This window comes from Bubalus kerabau, chromosome 7 (genome assembly GCF_029407905.1).
Source record: "Bubalus kerabau isolate K-KA32 ecotype Philippines breed swamp buffalo chromosome 7, PCC_UOA_SB_1v2, whole genome shotgun sequence".
NCBI lineage: Eukaryota > Metazoa > Chordata > Mammalia > Artiodactyla > Bovidae > Bubalus > Bubalus kerabau.
In genome coordinates, this window is record NC_073630.1 from 38,267,645 (window position 1) to 38,290,853 (window position 23,209).

General features: G+C 35.6%; 1 long non-coding RNA gene across 3 annotated transcripts in view; it reads left to right on the forward strand.

Annotated features, from left to right (window-relative positions):
* Positions 1-23,209, forward strand: part of LOC129657655 (uncharacterized) — a 172,489-nt gene that overhangs the window by 13,906 nt on the left and 135,374 nt on the right. Inside the window, exon 3 of one of the 3 annotated variants that reach the window (XR_008716951.1) lies at positions 2,666-2,770. The exons of the other annotated variants lie outside the window; for them this stretch is intronic. This is a non-coding gene — a long non-coding RNA (uncharacterized LOC129657655). The remainder of the gene's footprint in view (positions 1-2,665; positions 2,771-23,209) is intronic. 3 annotated transcript variants of the gene reach the window in all.

Genomic DNA, 23,209 nt, shown 5'->3' on the forward strand with positions numbered 1-23,209 from the left:
AATAGTGATTTTACTATGTAGTAGTCCATAGGAAACATAATTAATTGCCAGAGTTGAAATAATGTGCCTTTGTTTATAGAATCATAGACAATTGTATTTTTAAAGAAATACAGGTGTTTTAGAAATTCAAAAGTATTGAGAGTGAGACATTAACACTACCATCATAGTTAAAAAATGAAATGAATTTCTTTTATAAGCTTTATAATCTAGGTTTGTTAAATATAGATTGTGAGCTTGCCATTTTCCCAGCCCCATATGGAACATTTTAGACTAGAGTTCAGAAAACGGTGATTCAAAAATTATTTAGACCAACACTACTTTTTGTCATCAAGAAAAAAAGAACACATAATCTGTATACTGTTGAAGGCATTTTAAAATAGATTTGATACTTTGCTTTCTTTGCTAATTCATTAATTTTCATTGAAAAATAAAATATTTTTTGAATTTTTATCTTTTGATATGTATGCTCTTCCTTTACTGAAAATCTGACTGCCTGAAATAATATGTTGTACATCCAGAATAATGTTGTTTCAAGTGCTGTTACATCCTGTCAGTAAGTACATTGTTTAAATGACTTTACAGATTGATAAGCAACTGTGTGCAACATGAGAGTGCTAGTCTCTCCATGTAAGGGTCAGAAACTAAGTTGGAAGAAACTGAACAGTTGTGATTCTCTCAAGATTGTCTTCTAACTTAGCAATAAGTGTGAAACCTTTACATCACGTAAAACTTTTAAAATGATAGTTTTGTTAACATAGATAAAACACTCCAGAGTCTATGAGAAATCAACACATATATTAACACTCATTTTACAGAATTGTTTTAATTTCAGGTCTAATCATCAAATCACTTATTTGCATATTTTTCACCACCATTATTTTTGTTACCATAGTGTTTGCTGTATTCATGGCATTGTTCAGATACTCTATGAATGAAACTGTGGCCTAGGCTTAACTCTGTGTAAAATAATAGTTAAAGACTAGTACTAAAGGAAATTTGGTTTTAGTAGATATTTATGTGCTAAAATAGAACTTCTTTATTTTAGTCTTTGTGGGGTGGTAATAGTTATTTTTCACTGTTCAAATGAGCAGAAAAGCATGGCTTTTTGGTAGATATGGGATATAAAATTACTATATAATGACCCAACTTTTAAACCTAATGTCTAATTGACTTGAGATACTGAGGCTTGAAAGATTGATTTCTAATTTAAGTATTCTTTGAGTGAGCTAAAATATATGCATGTTCCTAGTTAAGCCCAGATTGATTCAGGTATTTGCATAAGACCAGTATCTATCTATTTAGGAGATGTTACTCCAGGCATTTATAACATGCAAAGCTCTAAGGATTTTTGCAATTTTTTAGGCAGCAAAAACTAAAGAAACATATAATTAAATGTGTTGGTCAGATCAATAAGATGTAATAACACTTGTAATTAGGTTGCTTAAATAAGTATTTAATTTGTTTGTATACAGTTGTTAGTTATTTGAAAGTCATTTAACTGTTAGAAGATAAATAATTTATTGTTTTCTCTGTAGTTAAACTGAGAACCATGGTGCTAAAGTATAGTTTTGAGCTAATTTTGTTTAGGCATTGACTATAGGTTCTTTAAATGTAAACAAGTATATTACGGTTTACCCCTCTTGTTGACAATACAATAAATCAAATATTTAATCTGATTTTTAGCATTGTTCAAACTGATGGTATAACACAAGGGTTGAAAAATGTTTTATGTAAAACTCAAGTAATATTTTCAGCTTCTTGGGCCAAAAAGTCCCTGTAACAACCATTCAAGCCTGCTATTTTTAGCAGGATATCAGAGATAGATAGTATTTAAGAAAGTGAGTCTGCCTGTGCTGTGATAAAACTTTCCTTGAAAAAACTAGAGTCAGCTTGGATTTAGTTTGACCACTCATATAGAAAATAGCACTACAATTAACATGAATTAGAAAGTAATATAGTGTCTAGGAGATTACATTCTCAAAAAAAAAGTTCTAAATTTTTATTTTAAATGAATTCAGAGACAAGTGTTTCTCTGTCTAACAATAAGTTCAAATTATTAAATACCACTTTAGGAATACTAGAAATATTTTAAAATAGAAAAAGCTTATCTGCTTGAGAGATCAAGATTGAAATTGAAAAATATCATAAAACAAAGCAATGTCAAAGCTGTTGCATGTCATCTACTTGTCACACAATTTGGTCTTCTGAATCTACTCTGAGTCTCGATCTTGCAACTACAGCTGAAATGAACATTTTATAGAAGGAAATATTAGAAAGAATTTGGTTATCTCAGGGTTTTTAAGATATTTTATTTTTGCTTCTCACAGGGCAAAGTTTTCCTCATTAATAACTAGGCTGGCAAATATGCAGTGCTTAGTAAATCTAAGTAGCATAAAATAATGTGTAAATATTCATTTTCCCCCATGAAACTTAATTTTTTTTTTTAAATGCACTGTTGCTGACCAAAGTTTTAGGTAGCTAACAAAATTATAAGAACCTTATCATTGAGAGAATGAACTTTTCCCCTGTCACTGTAAACAATCAACTCATTTATCAATATTGAACACCAATTATGCCTAGGCACTGCTATTATGTCTACTTGGGACTAAAACCCATAAATATATTATAGAATATTTATTTTTAATTTTCTGTCCTTTCTATCTAGATCTTTAACAATCTTGGAAGGAAAAAAACGATAATTATGAAAACTGTATCCAGGGCAATTTCAAGAAGAAAAGCTCATTCAATTTGTTATAGGAATGGGTGACAGGTATAGTATCTAACAAAATTTATTGGAGTTTCTCATGATACACTTTAATATTTAACATGCACTTCATTCCTGGGAATCCAATATGTGGCACCATTGAACGTACTAAAAAATGGACAATTAAATGAGGCATGACTAATTTCCTCCCCAACTTCTCACTCCTTGATGTGTGTGTGTGTGTGTGTGCCTGAACATGTGTTTCATAATGTTGTGACTGGGGACTAATTCTTCCTCTTTGTACTAAATTGACTAAGTGAAATACAAGCATCATTCCTTATGTTCAGGATCATGTGACTATCACTTTTGTAACAGAGTAATCACAAATAGAACGATAGTTTCATCCTTACATGTGAATTTGGGGGAAGTGTACAAAGTCTACAAAGTAAGAAGTCAATGGGAAATGTGATTTTGATGACTATTTTAGTTTCCTGGATTCCTCATAGAAAGTGATATGCCACCTCTCAAACAAAATGGGAATGCTTTCCCCAACACTTCCAGATTTTCTTTCTCATCTTTAGTTTCATTAACCAGTACCAGAAAATAAATTATTTTCTTTAAATTCTACAAAATCTATAGATATTTTGTATGTTGTTGGATATGGTTTTCTGTAAAGGAATCAGGATATCACAATCAGGAGCAACATTCTGAGCTAGGTGTACAGGCAGTAAAAAAATATTATAAATAAGAAATACCACTATAAAAGATATACTTATATAAACTGGAAAAAAATCCAAGATAATTTTATAAACTGAAGTATTCCTAAAAACCTAAAAAGATCTTGATCTTTTATGAAAGAATATTAATTTTTATTTCACTTATCCAGCATACTTGAGGAAACCTTTCTAAAAACCATCTATCAACCTATTCAGAAGAGCCTTTTATATGGCAAACATTTTCACTTCTCAGAAGGGGTTCAAGAAGACAAAAGGAACAAGAAAAAATGCATACCTAAAATGAGCAGACAGGGGTGTTGTTAAACGTCAAGAAGAACTTCTGAGGATATTAAAAATCTTTCTGTTTTTTAATTGAAGTATGGTTTATGTACAGTGTGTTAGTTTCAGGTGTACACCAAAGTGATTCAGTTTTGAATATGTATATACATACATACATACATATATATATGTATATATAATCTTTTTTTTTTTCGTGTTCACAACTTTCCTTTATTTATTTATTTATTTTTTTTTACTTTACAATATTGTATTGGTTTTGCCATACATCAACATGAATCTGCCACAGATGTACACGTGTTGCCCTGAACCCTCCTCCCACCTCCCTACCCATACCATCCCTCTGGGTCATCCCAGTGCACCAGCCCCAAGCATCCTATATCCTGCATCAAACCTGGACTGGCAATTCGTTTCTTATATGATATTATACATGTTTCAATGCCATTCTTCCAAATCATCCCACCCTCTGCCTCTTCCACAGAGTCCAAAAGACTATTCTATACATCTGTGTCTCTTGTGCTGTCTTGCATACAGGGTTATCGTTACCATCTTCCTAAATTCCGTACATATGCATTAGTATACTGTATTGGTGTTTTTCTTTCTGGCTTACTTCACTCTGTATAATAGGCTCCAGTTTCATCCACCTCATTAGAACCGATTCCAATGTATTCTTTTTAATGGCTGAGTAGTACTTCATTGTGTGTATGTACCACAGCTTTCTTAACCATTCATCTGCTGATGGACATCTAGGTTGCTTCCATGCCCTGGCTATTATAAGCAGTGCTGCGATGAACATTGAGGTACATGTGTCTCTTTCAATTCTGGTTTCCTCAGTGTGTATGCCCAGCAGTGGGATTGCTGGGTCATAAGGCAGTTCTATTTCCAGGTTTTTAAGGAATCTCCACACTGTTCTCCATAGTGGTAGTACTAGTTTGCATTCCCACCAACAGTGTAAGAGGGTTCCTTTTTCTCCACACCCTCTCTAGCACTTATTGCTTGTAGACTTTTGGATCACAGCCATTCTGACTGGCATGAAATGGTAACTTTTGATTTCCATGTCTCTGATAATGAGTGATGTTAAGCATCTTTTCATGTGTTTGTTAGCCATCTGTATGTCTTCTTTGGAGAAATGTCTATTTAGTTCTTTGGCCTATTTTTTGATTGGGTCATTTATTTTTCTGGAATTGAGCTGCAAGAGTTGCTTGTATGTTTTTGAGATTAGTTATTTGTCAGTTGCTTCATTTACTGTTATTTTCTCCCATTCTGAAGGCTGCCTTTTCACCTTGCTTATAGTTTCCTTTGTTGTACAGAAGCTTTTAATTTTAATTAGGTCCCATTTGTTTATTTTTGCTTTTATTTCCAATATTCTGGGAGATGGGTCATAGAGGATCGTGCTGTGATTTATGTCAGAGAGTGTTTTGCCTATGTTCTCCTCTAAGAGTTTTATAGTTTCTGATCTTACGTTTAGATCTTTCATCCATTTTGAGTTTACTTTTGTGTATGGTGTTAGAAAGCATTGTAGTTCATTCTTTTACACGTGGTTGACCAGTTTTCCCAGCACCACTTGTTAAAGACATTGTCTTTTCTCTATTGTATATTCTTGCCTCTTTTGTCAAAGATAAGGTGTCTATAGGCATGTGGATTTATCTCTGGGCTTTCTATTTTGTTCCATTGATCTACATTTCTGTCTTTGTGCAAGTACCATACTGTCTTGATGACTGTGGCTTTGTAAGAGAGCCTGAAGTCAGGCAGGTTGATTCCTCCAGTTCCATTCTTCTTTCTCAATATTGCTTTGGCTATTCAAGGTTTTTTGTATTTCCATACAAATTGTGAAAGTATTTGTTCTAGCTCTGTGAAAAATACCATTGGTGGCTTGATAGGGATTGCATTGAATCTACAGATTGCTTTGGGTAGTATACTCATTTTCACTATATTGATTCTTCCGATCCATGAACATGATATATTTCTCCATCTATTAGTGTCCTCTTTGATTTCTTTCACCAGTGTTTTATAGTTTTCTATATATAGGTCTTTAGTTTCTTTAGGTAGATATGTTCCTAAGTATTTTATTATTTTCATTGCAATGGTGAATGGGATTGTTTCCTTAATTTCTCTTTCTATTTTCTAATTATTAATGTATAGGAATTTAAGGGATTTCTATGTGTTGATGTTATATCCTGCAACTTTACTATATTCATTGATTAGCTCTAGTAATTTTCTGGTGGAGTCTTTAGGGTTTTCTATATAGAGGATCATGTCATCTGCAAACAGTGAGAGTTTTACTTCTTCTTTTCCAATTTGGATTCCTTTTCTTTCTTTTTCTGCTCTGATTGCTGTGGCCAAAATTTCCAAAACTATGTTGAATAGTAATGGTGAAAGTGGGCACCCTTGTCTTGTTCTTGACGTTAGGGGAAATGTGTTCAGTGTTTCACCATTGAGGATAATGTTTGCTGTGGGTTTGTTATATATAGCTTTTATTATGTTGAGGTATGTCCCTTCTATTCCTGCTTTCTGGAGAGTTTTTATCATAAATAGATGTTGAATTTTGTCAAGGGCTTTCTATGCATCTATTGAGATGATCATATGGCTTTTATTTTTCAATTTGTTAATGTGGTGTATTACATTGATTGATTTGCAGATATTGAAGAATACTTGCATCCCTGGGATAAAGCCCACTTGGTCATGGTCATGGTGTATGACCTTTTTAATGTGTTGTTGGATTCTAATCCCTAGAATTTTGTTAGGGTTTTTTGCATCAATGTTCATCAGTTATGTTGGCCTGTAGTTTTCGTTTATTGTGGCATCTTTGTCAGGTTTTGGTATTAGGGTGATGATGACCTCATAGAATAAGTTTGGAAGTTGACCTTCCTCTGCAATTTTCTGAAAGAGTTTGAGTAGGATAGGTGTTAGCTATTCTCTAAATTTTTGGTAATGTTCAGCTGTGAAGCCATCTGGACCTGGGCTTTTGTTTGCTGGAAGAGTTCTGATTACAGTTTCAATTTCTGTGCTTGTGATGGGTCTGTTAAGATTTCTTATTTCTTCCTGGTTCAGTTTTGGAAAGTTGTACTTCTCTAAAAATTTGTGCATTTCTTCCACGTTGTCCATTTTATTGGCATATAGTTGCTGATAGTAGTCTCTTATGATCCTTTCTATTTCTGTGTTGTCTGTTGTGATCTCTCCATTTTCATGTATACATATTCTTTTGTAGATTATTTTTCCTCGTCACTTCAGGTCAGTTCAGTTGCTCAGTCATGTCCAACTCTTTGCGACCCCATGAATGGCCGCACACCAGGTCTCCCTGTCCATCACCAACTCCCGGAGTTCACTCAAACTCACGTCCATCAAGTTGGTGATGCCATCCAGCCATCTCATCCTCTGTTGTCCCCTTTTCCTCTTGCCCCCAATCCCTCCCAGAATCAGATACTTTCCAATGAGTCAACTCTTCACATGAGGTGGCCAAAGTACTGGAGTTTCAGCTTTAGCATCATTCTTTTCAAAGAACACCCAGGGCTGATCTTCAGAATGGACTGGTTGGATCTCCTTGCAGTCCAAGGGACTCTCAAGAGTCTTCTCCAACACCTCAGTTTTTCCTCATAGATATGGAGTGTAGTTTCCTCTACTATACAGTAGGTCCTCATTGGGGATTTTTTTCATATAAAAATAGTGTGTATATGTTAATCCCAAAATCCTAATTTACCTGTGCTCCCTGCATTTATCCTTTGCAATCATAAGTTTGCTTTCTATGTCTATGATTATATTTCTGTTTTGTAAATGTGTTCACTTGTATTTTTTTTTTTTTATATTACACATATAAGCAAAAGCATATGATATTTGCCTTTCTCTGTCTGGCTTGCTTCAGTATGACAGTCTCTAGGTCGTTCCATGTTGCTGCAGATGACATTGTTTCTTTATTTTCTATGACTGAGTAATATCCTATTGTGTGAATATAGCACATCTTCTTCATCCATTAGTTTGTCCATGGACATTCAGGTTGCTTCCATGTCTTGGCTATTGTAAATATGGCTGCAGTGTACACTGGGGTGCATGTGCCTATTTGAACTGTAGTTTTCTCCATATATATGACCAGGAGTGGGGTCACTGCAAAATATGGCAACTCTATTTTTACCTTTTGATGGAAACTCCATACTGTTCACCATTGTGGCTGCACCAATTTATATTCCTACAAACAATAAAGAAGAATTCCCTCTTCTCCATACCCTTTCCAGCCTTTATTATTTGTAGACTTTTTGATGATGGTCATTTTGACTGGTGGGAGGTAATACTTTATTATAGTTTTATTAGAGAAATGTAAATCAATTAGTAATGCTGGGCATCTTTTCGTGCATCTTTTGACCATCTATGTGTATAATTTTGCAGAATGTTTATTTAAATCTTCTGCCAAATTATTTTAGTAGGTTGTTTGTTATTAGGGGCTTCCCTGGTGGCTCAGTTGCTATTGAGTTGTATAAGATGTTGTATATTTTGGAAATTAATCCTTTGTCGGTTGCATCCTTGGTAATATTTTCACCTGTTCCATAGATTGTCTTTTTGTTTTGTTTATGGTTCCTTTGCTGCACAAAAGCTTTTAAATTTAATCAGGTCCCACTTATTTCCATTAGCCTAGGAGACAAATCCAAAATGGTACTGCTGCAATTTATGTCAGAGAGTTCTGCCTATGTTTCCCTGTAGGCGACTCGTTGTATCTGGTCTTACATTTAAGTTTCTCATCCATTTTGAGTTTATTTTATATATGGTGTTAGAGAATATCCCAATTTCATCCTTCTACATGTAGCTGTGCAGTTTTCCCAGCACTACTTATTGAAGTCTGTCTTTTCTGAATTGTATATTCTTACCTTTGTTAAAGATTAATTGACCACAACTGCATGGTTTTATTTCTGGACTCTCTATTCTGTCCCATCTATCTATATTTATGTTTTTGTGCCAGTACTATGCTATTATTATCACTGTATCTTTGTGGTATAGTCTGAAGTCAGGGAACCTGATTCATCTAGTTTCACTTTTCTTTATCAAGATTACTTTGGCTGTTTGGGTTTTTTTTGTATATCCATATAAATTAAAATATGTTTTCTTCTAGTTCTGTGAAAAATGTCATTAGTAATTTGATAGGGATTTCATTAAATCTGTATGTTGCCTTGGGTAGTATGGTGATTCTAATGACAGTGATTCTCCCAGTCCAATAACATGGTATATCTTTTCATCTGTTTATATTATCTTTAATTTATTTCATCAGCATCTTATAATTTTTGGAGTAAAGGTCTCTTCCTTTGGTAAATTTATTCCTGTGTATTTTATTCTTTTTAATATGATGGTAAACAAGGTTGCTTTGTTAATTTCTCTTTCTGATATGGAACTAGTCATCCAAGTCCAAGAAGTGCAAAAACCTTTCTGGTTTTAAAAGTATTTTGAAATTATAGTGGATATGAGTAATTTCTTTGAATTTTCTTCACCCTTCATTTTTCACTTCACAGTAATTAAAAACAAATGTTTACAAAAACATTGAAACAAGTGGTTTAAGCAGAAAATTAAGCTAAAACTAGTACATTAACATTAACCATCCAAAACAAAATTTCACTAATATTTGTTTTGGGGGTGTACTTAAGTCCACAAAAACACCTGCTTCGGCTATGGATTTTATATTGGAAGGGAATTTGCAATACTAAACATTAAAGATTACAAGAGTCTTCAAAGTCATCTCATGTAAATTTTACCCTCTATTTCTCCTACTTTCCAGGTTTATATATAATTACTGTGTAATTATATATATATATATCTGAAAATATATATATTAATACATGTTGGCTCTACCTTATTCTTATGATATTTAAGGTAAACCTTATAGATTAAAAATAATGTTTTAACATATAAATGATCTAAATCAATAACTTGAAAATAATTTCTTTTTGTAGATAATAACTTGTCAAGAATCAATATTCTCTGACCAAATTACTTTGTGAATTTGGTACCTTGTAACTTTTTTTCTGTAATGAATGTAAATGATGAACAGATGAGAGAGAATATTTTCATGTTTATACGCAACCCAATTTTGTTTGCTAATCACTGAGCCAAATATAGCTGTGGTCACATATGTTCAAAAGATGTCATTTTATTTTTCCTGTACCAATGTATTATTCCCCATTGATCTACTATTAGGCATTTTTCTCCTCCTATCCAACCAGTCCATTCTGAAGGAGATCAGCCCTGGGATTTCTTTGGAAGGAATGATGCTAAGGCTGAAACTCCAGTACTTTGGCCACCTCATGCGAAGAGTTGACTCATTGGAAAAGACTCTGATGCTGGGAGGGATTGGGGGCAAGAGGAAAAGGGGACAACAGAGGATGAGATGGCTGGATGGCATCACTGACTCGATGGACATGAGTTTGAGTGAACTCCGGGAGTTGGTGATGGACAGGGAGGCCTGGCGTGCTGTGATTCATGGGGTAGCAAAGAATCGGACACGATTGAGCCACTGAACTGAACTGATAGTGTATGTAACTTTCACCCACGGTCATTTCTTAATACTAAACTACAAATGTGTTACATGATTTTGTTAAAAGCTATAGTTAAAATTTTAGGAGGCAAAGAATGACTTAGGCATAAATAGTAAAAGTGAAAGTCGCTCAGTCGTGTCCAACTTTTTGCCACCCCATGGACTATACAGTCCTTGGAATTTTTCATGCCAGGATACTGGAGTGGGTAGCAGTTCCCTTCTCCAGGGGATCTTCCCAATCCAGGGATTGAACCCACGTCTCCCACATTGCAGGCGGATTCTTTATCAGCTGAGCCACAAGGTAAGCCCAAGAATACTGGAGTGGGTAACCTATCCATCCCCAGTGGATCTTCCCGACCCAGGAATCAAACTGGGGTCTCCTGCATTGAAGGCAGATTCTTTAACAACTGAGCTATCAGGGAAGCCCCTTAGGCATAGAGGTACTTCTAAATTCAGGAGTTAATGTGAATTTTACTTCTCAGTTGAAGAAATACCACTTGAAAGAAAAAAGCCAGCCTGAGTTTGAAGCAATGAGTTAAACAATTCTCAAGAAAAAAAACAAAAGATGCTGTGGGAATAAATAGGCCTTGGTAGGCCAGAGGGAATGGAGGACTTCTCCCAGCCAGATTGGAACTTTTAGAAACAAAGACAATGAAGCATACAAAACAAAGATTAGGATGAAAATGCAAAGGAGATGGTAGGAAATGCAAATGAGAATAAGATCCCAAAGACAGACATCAAATTTGCTCCTTCAAGCTCCATTTTATTTCCTCTGCAAAAGTCAAGATAAGAACTTTCTTTTGTCTTACTGCATTACAGATTTAGAGATCTCATTAATGAGGATACTGAGAAATCTCTCCACAACTAATAAATTTAAGGAATAAAATGATACTGATAATTCTATCTCTTTTGAAAATTCAGTTCAGTTCAGTTCAGTCACTCAGTCATGTCCGACTCTTCGCGACCCCATGAATTGCAGCACGCCAGGCCTCCCTGTCCATCACCAACTCCTGGAGTTCACTGAGACTCATGTCCATCGAGTCAGTGATGCCATCCAGCCATCTCATCCTCTGTCGTCCCCTTCTCCTCCTGCCCACAATCCCTCCCAGCATCAGAGTCTTTCCCAATGAGGCAACTCTTCGCATGAGGTGGCCAAAGTACTGGAGTTTCAGCTTTAGCATCATTCCTTCCAAAGAAATCCCAGGGCTGATCTCCTTCAGAATGGACTGGTTGCATCTCCTTGCAGTCCAAGGGACTCTCAGACTTCTCCAACACCACAGTTCAAAAGCATCAATTCTTCGGCGCTCAGCCTTCTTCACAGTCCAACTCTCACAGCCATACATGACCACAGGAAAAACCATAGCCTTGACTAGACGAACCTTTGTTGGCAAAGTAATGTCTCTGCTTTTCAATATGCTATCTAGGTTGGTCATAACTTTCCTTCCAAGGAGTAAGCGTCTTTTAATTTCATGGCTGCAGTCACCATCTGTAGTGATTTTAGAACCCACAAACATAAAGTCTGACACTGTTTCCAATGTTTCCCCATCTATTTCCCATGAAGTGATGGGACCAGATGGCATGATCTTCGTTTTCTGAATGTTGAGCTTTAAGCCAACTTTTTCACTCTTCTCTTTCACTTTCATCAAGAGGCTTTTTAGTTCCTCTTCACTTTCTGCCATAAGGGTGGTGTCATCTGCATATCTGAGGTTATTGATATTTCTCGCTGCAATCTTGATTCCAGCTTGTGCTTTCTCCAGCCCAGCATTTCTCATGATATATTCTGCATATAAGTTAAAAAATCAGGGTGACAATATACAGCCTTGACGTACTCCTTTTCCTATTTGGAACCAGTCTGTTGTTCCATGTCCAGTTCTAACTGTTGCTTCCTGACCTGCATACAGATTTCTCAAGAGGCAGGTCAGGTGGTCTGGTATGCCCATCTCTTTCAGAATTTTCCAGAGTTTATTGTGATCCACACAGTCAAAGGGTTTGGGATAGTCAATAAAGCAGAAATAGATGTTTTTCTGGAACTCTTGCTTTTTCCATGATTCAGCGGATGTTGGCAATTTGGTTCCTCTGCCTTTTCTAAAACCAGCTTAAACATCAGGCAGTTCATGGTTCACATATTGCTGAAGCCTGGCTTGGAGGATTTTGAGCATTACTTTGCTAGCATGTGCGATGAGTGCAATTGTGCAGTAGTTTGAGCATTCTTTGGCATTGCCTTTCTTTGGGATTGGAATGAAAACTGGCCTTTTCCAGTCCTGTGGCCACTGCTGAGTTTTCCAAATTTGCTGGCATATTGAGTGCAAAACTTTCATAGCATCATCGTTCAGGATTTGAAATAGCTCAATTGTAATTCCATCACCTCCACTGGCTTTGTTCGTAGTGATGCTTTCTAAGGCCCACTTGACTTCACATTCCAGGATGTCTGGAAATTTGAAAATTAGTTCTTACCAAAATAATGGACAACTTTTCTGAATATATATACATATATTTTTTTTTTCTTTTTACTGAACTATAATTGCTTCACAATGTTGTGGTCTCTGCCATGCATCAATATGAATCAATCATGATTATATACACACACACACACACACACACACACACATATATATATATCTGCTTCCTCTTGAGCCTCCCTCCCTCTAAAATTTGTTTTTATTACAATATTTAAAATCTTTAATCCTCATTTGAATTTATTTCCCTTTATTTGAAGTTTTATTATTCTTGATTTTGTTCTTTTATGGTAAATATAAAAATATTTAATACTTTTATTCCTACTTTTAACCCCCTAATTATACACACATGCAATTAATTTTACCTGCTTTAGCAGAAAATTAGCAAGAAAAATTAGGGAATCCCCACCATAAGTTGGAGAAGGTGATGGCATCCCACTCCTGTACTCTTGCCTGGAAAATCCCATGGACGGAGGAGCCTGGTAGGCTGCAGTCCATGGGTTCGTGGAGAGTCTGACACGACTGAGCGAATTCACTTTCACTTTTCACTTTCATGCATTGGAGAAGGAAATGGCAGCCTACTCCAGTGTTCTTGCCTGGAAAATCCCAGGGACGGCGGAGCCTGGTGGGCTGCCGTCTATGAGGTCACACAGAGTCGAACATGACTGAAGTGACTTAGCAACACCATAAGTTATATGCTCATAATCTAAAACTCCTAGTAACTAGTACCAATCTTTAACGTTTCACCCTCCAGATGGTAAGTTTTTGAGAGCATATCAAGAGCCAATACATAAAATAGCTGGAGGCTGTGCAAGTACACTATGAATAAATGTGAAATGAATAACTATCAGATAAGCTGACTAAATAGTTCCCTATTTAATGTTAAATAACACATGCAAATTCATTGACCTAATACATTTGACTGAGTTCTGTTAGGCATCACTAAGATGGCTGCTGGCAATTCCCCTTGTTTATCGCCACTGAGATCCTTATAATAGGCAGGTACATTTTTTTTTTCCTTCTGCAAGATAGCTTCCTTTATACATAAACAGTTTCTTTGAAATGGAGTTTTCTTTTCCCTGAGCCAGATTTTCCAATCTTAAAAGTAAAATTTTATCAGTGCTAAAACTAAGCATTTTTACATATTGTCTGGCATTAGTGTTCTGTTGTACATGCATTTTTAAAACACTTAATGAGCCCACCGATTGTGAAATGTCATCTATTAAAATTTCACATACTTTCAAATGGAGCATTAAATTTATCATACACAGACTAAATTAAGATAGGAGAACCAAGGCTGAACATAATGGATTAGCAAGAATGTGAAAGAAATCAATGATTCAGCATTTTCAATTAATAGTATATTAAATTTCTGCAAAGCTGCTGAGCTTTGATAAAAGCATCCATATTCCTTAATATTGTTGAGATAAAGAAGCTCTCTACAAGGCCTCATATACATGGTGACTGGCATTCCTAGCAAGATTCAATATATTAAAGGTATACATCAACTATGAACTCCATGTATAAATTTATTTTTCCTTCTCCATTAAATATAATTGAGTCTCGGTCTGTTCAAATACAGGAAAATAATTTTTTCTTCTAATACATATGCATATATTCTCTTGGTATTCAAGTGTTTTTATTTTAAGTTTTAAAATATTGGAATGAAACCATCCAATTTCTCTTAATTGAATAAGGACTTAACTACATTAATTTTTAAAAACACATGATTTCTTCAATTTAATGGTTGTAATTATTTCCTAGTTTTGCAAATTAAAAAGAGATGATTCATTTAAAAATTCACTGAACACCAAAAAGTTGATGTGGTTGTGGAAAACAGTGGATAAAACTGATACATTTCTTTCTGAAACTCTAGAAAAGTATATTTATTATCTGTATAATGTGAAAAAGTTATGACAAACTTAATGGCTTAACATGATACACAGTTGTAATTTCACAGTGTTTGTGTGTCAAGAATCTGGAGACTGTTTCTTGGTCCTTGGCTTCAGGGTCTCTCATGAAACTACAGTTAAGTTGTCAATATTTCCTGGGTTTCATATGAAGATCTTGTAAGGCAAGTGTAGAGAAAGAGAGAAAGAGCCAGGCAATCAGGCAAGAAAAGGGTAATTTATTAGAGAGAAAAGAAAGGGTGACTGGCTCTTAAGGAGAACTTCAGTGTCAGACTTTATTTTGGGGGGCTCCAATATCACTGCAGATGGTGATTGCAGCCATGAAATTAAAAGACACTTACTCCTTGGAAGGAAAGTTATGACCAACCTAGATAGCATATTCAAAAGCAGAGTCATTACTTTGCCAACAAAGGTCCGTCTAGTCAAGGCTATGGTTTTTCCAGTGGTCATGTATGGATGTGAGAGTTGGACTGTGAAGAAAGCTGAGCGCTGAAGAATTTATGCTTTTGAACTGTGTTGTGGAGAAGACTCGTGAGAGTCGCTTGGACTGCAAGGAGATCCAACCAGTCCATTCTAAAGGAGATCAGTCCTGGGATTTCTTTGGAAGGAATGATGCTAAAGCTGGAACTCCAGTACTTTGGCCACCTCATGTGAAGAGTTGATTCATTGCTGGGAGGGATTGGGGGCAGGAGGAGAAGGGGACGACAGAGGATGAGATGGCTGGATGGCATCACCGACTCGATGGAAGTGAGTTTGAGTGAATTCCAGGAGTTGGTGATGGACAGGGAGGCCTGGCGTGCTGCAATTCATGGGGTTGCAAGCAGTCAGACACGACTGAGTGACTGAACTGAACTGAAGGTTCTCCTTTTCTGACGGAGTCCTTCTTGTATCCCACCAATGAAAAATTCCCTGAAGGGATGGTCATGTAGCCGGAGGTCTGGAATCTGGTGGTCTTGCAGCTTTGAGAAGATCAGTGCCACTGAGATAACAGGATGCCATTTGGGCAATTTTGTCAGTCTCACAGATCACTGTGATTTTATTCTTTGTTTGTGAGGTCGAGGAGTCATCTTGTCAGTGAGATCCCATGTAGGCTCTTTCACATCTAATTGGGGAAGGATTCAATTCCAAACGCATTTACATGGCTGTTGCCAGGCTTGACTTGATTTGGGGATGTTAACCTGAGGATTTCTGTTTTCTAGCTGGCTGTTGACCAGTGGTCACCCTTAGTTCTCTGCCACATGGGCTTCCCTGGCATGGCAACTTGCTTCATCAAACCAGCAAGGGAGAGAGGAATAAAATAATCCACTAGATAGAAGTTACAATTCTCTTTTAACCTAATCCCAGAAGGTGTACCATTGCCGTATTCTATTTTTCAGAAGCAAGTTACCAGGCCAGCCATGTTCAGGATAAAGGATTACATAACAACTTGCATGCCAAAGATAGAGATCACTGTGTGCTTCCCTGGTAGCTCAGCTGGTAAAGAATCCACCTGCAGAATGGGAGACCTGGGTTCAATCCTTAGGTTGGGAATATCCCTTTGGAGAAGGGAATGGCTACCCACTCCAGTATGCTGGCCTGGAGAATTCCATGGACTATATAGTCAATGGGGTTGCAAAGAGTAAGACACAACTGAGTGACTTTCACTTTCACTTCACTTTAAGAATCATTGTAAGCCATCTTAGAGTTTGGTCACAACAGGATATTAATTGCAAGAGAAACTTCTTGCAATTACAAAAAAGCAGCATTATGTTCAATATAAGAGAGAGGTGTGTGTAGGACCAAATGATAGTGTTCAACTTTGATATTTAGAAGCTACAAAGGAAACCATGTTGAAGAATAATTTTTTCCTTAAAAGTATTTCATCATTTTTAAAATTCGATTATCCAAATTGTATTCTTCATTGATGGTGTAGTGTTGCATTATAATGACTGGGAATGTGTTTTGAAAAATACAGTTGAAAAAAATAGTAAGATCATGCATATATCTTTAAAAAAAAAAATCAGTCCTCCATACTCCCAAAAGGGATATCATATAATAAAAACAAACATGTAAACAGTAACACCAGGAAGAATTCTTATGCATGCTTGTGTATTCAGTCATTCAATCATGTCCAAATCTTTATGACCCCATGGACAATAGCCTGTCAAACTCTTCTGTCCCTGGAATTTTCCAGGCAAGTATACTGGAGGGGGTTGCCATTTCCTTCTCTGTCATGATCTTCCCTACCCAGGGATCAAACCTGAGTCTCTTGAGTTGGCAAGTGGATTCTTTACCACTGCACTACCTGGAGCTATGTTAAAGTAAGTCTTTGATGCTGGTGCTGCTAAGTTGCTTCAGTCATTTCCGACTCTATGCGACTCCACAGGCGGCAGCCCACCAGGCTCCCCCATCCCTGGTATTCTCCAGGCAAGAACATTGGAGTGGGTTTCCATTTTAGTCAAATACAATTAATGAAACATTTGAAATTCTTAAAAATGGGTCAAAAAGAACACTGAGTATACTCAATGGAAACAAGGCATTGTCTTGTTCACCACCAACATTATCTGATTTTCTTGGGTTTCTGAGACTTGCTATGTTTTTAAATTAAAATGATTTGGTTGGTGCAAAAGCAATTTCGGTTTTGCATTGTTGGTTTTTGCAGTTGGATAATGAATACATTCCTAAATAAATGTGGTTATGTTTTACATCGTTTTAATGCACACTTCTATGTGTATGTTTTTTTTTTTTTTTTTGCTAATATCATTACTTGCTATTTATTTTATATTTTAGACTAGGGAAACGATGTTACACAAAAAACACATTTGAATGATTTTCTTATTTGAGTTAAAAATGTGTTCTAAGACATCAGAGACAACTTGCAACATCAACAATGCATTTGGCCAAGGAACTGATAAGGAATGTACAGTACAGTGGTTGTTCAAGAAATTTTGCAAAGGAGATAAGAGCCTTGGAGATGAGGAGCTCAGTGGCCAGCTATCAGAAGTTGACCAATGACCAATTGAGAGGATCATTGAAGCCAAACCTCTTAAAACTACATAAGAAGTTGCTAAAGAGCTCAGCATTGGCCATTTTATGGTCGTTCAGCATTTAAAGCAAATTGGAAAGGTGAAAAAGCTTGGTTTACTGGGTATCTCATAAGCTGATAAAAAAAAAATCGGTATTTTGAAGCGATTCTATGCAACTACAATGAACCACTTCTCAGTTGGATTGCAATGTGCAATGAAAAGTATATTGTATATGACAACTGGTGATGGTTGGACTGAGAAGAAGCTCCAATGCACTTCCCAAAGCCAAACTTACACGAAAAAATGGACATGGTCACTGTTTGGTGATCTGCTGCCCGTCTGATCCACTACAACTTTCTGAATCGGGAAAAACCATTACATCTGAGCAATATGCTCAGCAAATCAGTGAGATGCACCTAAAACTGCACAATGCCTATAGCTAGCATTGGTCAACAGAATGGGCCCAATTCTTCTCCAAAATAAGGCCCAACCACACATCACACAACCGATGCTTCAAAAGTTGAATGAATTGGGCTACGAAGTTTTGCCTCATCTGCTGTATTCACCTGACTTCTCACCAACCAACTACCACTTCTTTAAGCGTCTTAACAACTTTTTACAGGGAAAATGCTTCCACAAACAGCAGGAAGTAGAAAAATGCTTTCCAGGAGTTCACTGAATCCCAAAGCATGGATTATTACACTACAGGAATAAGCAAACTTATTTCTCATTGGCAAAAATGTGTTGTATGTAATGGTTCCTATTTTGATTAACCTATTCTGATTAATAAAGATGTGTTTGAGTCTAGTTATAATTATTTAAAATTCACAGTCAAAAACCACAATTACCTTTCACCAACCTAATACCAAATTGACCCAGACTTTATCTTATGTACCTATTTGTGGCATGAGAGTTTAAAAGACATTTACACTTGAATGCTAATATATGACACCTAAAATATAGTCAGTGATGTGTGAGCTGATTAACAATTTCATAATTTTTACATAATTTTTCATAATTTTTAAATACTCCATTTGTCATTGAGAAATGATATTAAAATTTATAGCCAGCTATTGTAAATTGCAATTAAGAAACACTTCATTAAGTTTTAGTAATAAGGAATGAAGGACATCTTTTAGAAATGAAAGAGGTATGGATTTAATTAAAATGTCAAATTATTATTGAAACAAAGGTCATAATCATAAAATGTAATTGAAAGTTCATTACCTGTACCCTAATGTGTTCTTTGCATTTCAAAATGCATATTCCATATTTGTCATTTAAAGAATACATATCATCTTATTAAATGAATGAATTAAGATAAGAATTATTATAAACTACATATTTTAGGGAGTTTTTTCAGATATTCAGTTTTTTATCTGTGCAATTTACTTAAATCTCTGTATAAGTAAATTTTTTTTATAACATTGGAGGCAAATACAATTATGGTCTTCAATATATTAAAACTTTCTTTACATCATGTAAGTACTATTCGAATCCTTAGAGCGTAAGGTATTTATTGTCAACCTATCATTAAACTTCTGATTATGCATATAACTTGTGAATATAACTATGATTGGTTATTAGTATTGCATATTAAATGATGTAAAGCATCATGCATTATTATAAAAAGAAACATTACTTTGCAAAAAAGGTCCGTCTAGTCAAGGCTATGGTTTTTCTAGTGGTCATGTATGGATGTGAGAGTTGGACTGTGAAGAAAGCTGAGCACCGAAGAATTTATGCTTTTGAACTGTGTTGTGGAGAAGACTCTTGAGAGTCCCTTGGACTGCAAGGAGAACCAATCAGTCCATTCTGAAGGAGATCAGCCCTGGGATTTTTTTTGGAAGAAATGATGCTGAAGCTGAAACTCCAGTACTTTGGCCACCTCATGCAAAGAGTTGACTCATTGGAAAAGACTCTGGTGCTGGGAGGGATTGGGGGCAGGAGGAGAAGGGGACGACAGAGGATGAGATGGCTGGATGGCATCACTGACTCGATGGACATGAGTCTCAGTGAACTCCGGGAGTTGGTGATGGACAGGGAGGCCTGGCGTGCTGCGATTCATGGGGTCGCAAAGAGTTGGACACGACTGAGTGACTGAACTGAACTGAACTGAACTGAAGCAGTATATAAGATGTACACTTAGGCATTTGTTGTGGTTGGTATAGTTGCTCTTGTTCTAACTCTTTGGTGGTAGATGGAAGAACATAGTATAGTGAAAAGAATATTTCCGTGGGAGTAATAAGACTTGCTTTAGCTCAGTGAAATAAATCATCATATTTCCTTAGGCTGTGTTCTCCACATCTGTCAAATAAGATAAATGCATTCTATGATCCATTGTATATATAAATCTGTATTCTTGAAATCTTCATAGATGTACAGGAAATCATAGGAATTGTAGATATCTTTTATTTTTTGCCTGTGCAGAATGAGGTTAAAAAGGTCATTTTCTATCTTTTATTTTTGTAAGTCATGCAAGGAAATATATCCAGTATTTGTAGTCAGATGTACACAATAAATTATCTTCTAGAGAACATTTAAGAGAAGATTTGAGGGTGCAAAAGACTGTATAATAATGATGCAAAATAGAAACTTTCTAGCATTACAGACACCACAATGAGTATGAACAAAACTCCTAATGAGATTTCAAACTTGTGGATAAATCTGTAAATAATTTTTTTAATAAAGTTTACCTTTTGTGTTGGTTTTTACTAGTACTTAAAATACACTCTTTGTAAATAATGAGACGACAGTTAACCATAATAAACTTTCTATATTGTCACATTCCTTCCGGAAACAATTCTACCTCTATACATAAATACCAATGAAACACAAAAAAATTATAGGAAAGTGTTTTATGCTGTTGTTATTTTGAAGAGAAATAATAAGTAACATCACTTCTAATTAATTAAGAAAAAAGAAAAGGAGAACCCCTGCCCTAAAATTATTTCACCTCATTTTGTTGTCCAAAACAGAGGACAACATATATACAACACATAATTTACAATTGTATACACTGCTGTTTTTATTCTCTAATGGATATATTCTATTCTGTGAAATCAAATCCATGTAAAATTTTATTTAACATTCTTAATAATAGAATTTCTTTACCGACTGAAATATCCCTAAGGGGGCGAAATATGGTATTTCATGTACATAATACAGTCAGTATCAAGTTCACTTAGTGATTTTATTTGTTTAAGGAACTAAACTTTCTGGATTAAATTAAAGAAACTAAACTTTCTGGATTAAATTTAACTTTAACAAAAAGTAGATCTCAAAAATGTAAATTGTCAGTCTAGCAGCTTTAGAAGTGAAGTTATGTTCAAGATGGTACTAATAAATCATTATAAAGAAGCTTTCAAAATGTGCTGCATGTTTACCAGAAATAGAATTCTGACTGAAATATATATATGATCCTGACAGTATATTCTTATCCCACCACTAACTAGATTTCCCCTATTATTTTCTTACAGTGAAGCATCATATAAATTTGTTTAGGAAAGCAATTGTCTCATTCTAGTGAAGAATCTTCAATGAAGGTCTAATTACACTTTGGAACACAGGATACTTATTAGATACTCACTAGCACCGAATAGCTTTTATTCTTTCACATTTTTGCACTGTAATTCTGTGTGTCTGGTTTATTGCTTTTGCCTATGTTGATATTCAAAAAATGAAAGGGAAGCAAAATAAGTGCATTGATTTTTAGAGGAGCAAAGTGAATATTTAGTTGAAATCCTTAAAAAGCTATATTAATGCTAAATTCTACAAATATAAATTGATTTTAGACAGTTAATTTCTTTTAGTTCTGACTCCCAAAAAGTTAAATTATACTGTATATTACAATATAATAATTACACTGCTGAGCAGAAATAATGAATATTTAAATTAGAAAGTATAAGCAACTGATATAGACATTAGAGGTTTAAGATAATACAAAAATATTGCAGTAAGAAAAAAACTTTTCACATGATAAAGTCAGTGAAAATACAAAAGAATCTCTACCTATTTTGATTGTGAAATAAAAACTGAAATCTAGTATTGGTTATATGAAAAGAAAAATGTTTTCAAACCTAAGCAATTATAGATGTACAAACCTGAGGTCTTGACTGACAGCCATTTAGCTCTATAGATTAAGCAACTCTTAGCAAAAAATGATTGCATTCTAAATTTTCATTTAAAGTTGTTTGTATCACTATAGTTTCACACAGAAATGTGTGTCTGAAAAAAGGTATATGAGCATAATGCAGATGAAAAGGAAATTTTAGAATATATTACTAATGAACATGAAGCAGAAGTAGATGTTTCTCTGGAATTCCCTGGCTTTTTCTATGATCCAATGGATGTTAACAATTTGATCTCTGGTTCCTCTGCCTTTTCTAAATCCATTTTGTACATTTGGAAGTTCTTAGTTCATGTATTGCTGAAGCATGGCTTGAAGGATTTTGAGCATAACCTTGCTAGCATATGAAATGAGTATAATTGTATGGTAGCTTGAACATTTTTTGGTATTGCTTTCATTGGAATTAGAATGAAAACTGCCCTTTTCCATTCCCATGGCCATTGCTGAGTTTTCCAAATTTGCTGACATATTGAATGTAGGACTTTAGCAGCATCATCTTTTCTGATTTGAAATACCTTAGATGGAATTCCATAACCTCCACTAGCTTTGGTCATAGTAATGCTTCTTAAAGCACTCTAGGATGTCTGGCTCTAGGTTAGTGACCACACCATCGTGGTTACCGAGTCATTAAGACATTTTTTGTTGTTGTTGTTATAGCTTTTCTGTGTGTCCTTATCACATCTTTTTAATCTCTTCTGCTTCTTCTAGGTCCTTGTCATTTCTCTCCTTTTTGTGTCCATATTTACACAAAATGTTCCCTCGGTAGCTCCTATTTTCTTCAAGAGATCTCTGATCTCTCTCATTCTATTGTTTTCCTCTATTTCTTGGCATTGTTCATTTAAGGAGGCTTTCTTATCTCTTCTTTTCCTGTAGAGAATTCTTAAAGAGACAGGAATACCAGACCACCTTACCTGTCTCCTGAGAAACCTGTATGCAGGTCAAGAAGCAAGTTAGAACTGGACATGGGACAATGGACTGGTTCAAAATTGGGAAGGGATCACATCAAGGCAGTATATTGTTTCCCTGCTTATCTGACTTCTATGCAGAGCTGCCGTTGTTGATGTTCAATCGCCAAGTGATGTCTGACTCTTTGTGACCCCATGGACCGCAGAATGCCAAATTTCCCTGTCCTTCACTGTCTCTCGGAGTTTGCTTAAACTCATGTTCATTGAGTCAGCCATGCCATTCAGTCACCTAATTCTCTGTCATCCCATTCTCTTCCTGCCCTCCATCTTTCCCAGCATCAGGGTCTTTTCCAATGAGTTGGCTTATTTGTACCAGGTGCTTAAAGTATTGGAGCTTCAGCTTCAGTCCTTTCAATGAATATTCAGGGTTGATTTCCTTTAGGATTGACTGGTTTGGTATCTATGCTGTCCAAAGGATTCTACAGAGTCTTCCCCAGCACTACATTTTGAAAGCATCAACTTGTTTGTGCTCAGCCTTCTTTATGTTCTCGATTCTCACATTCATACATTTCTACTGGA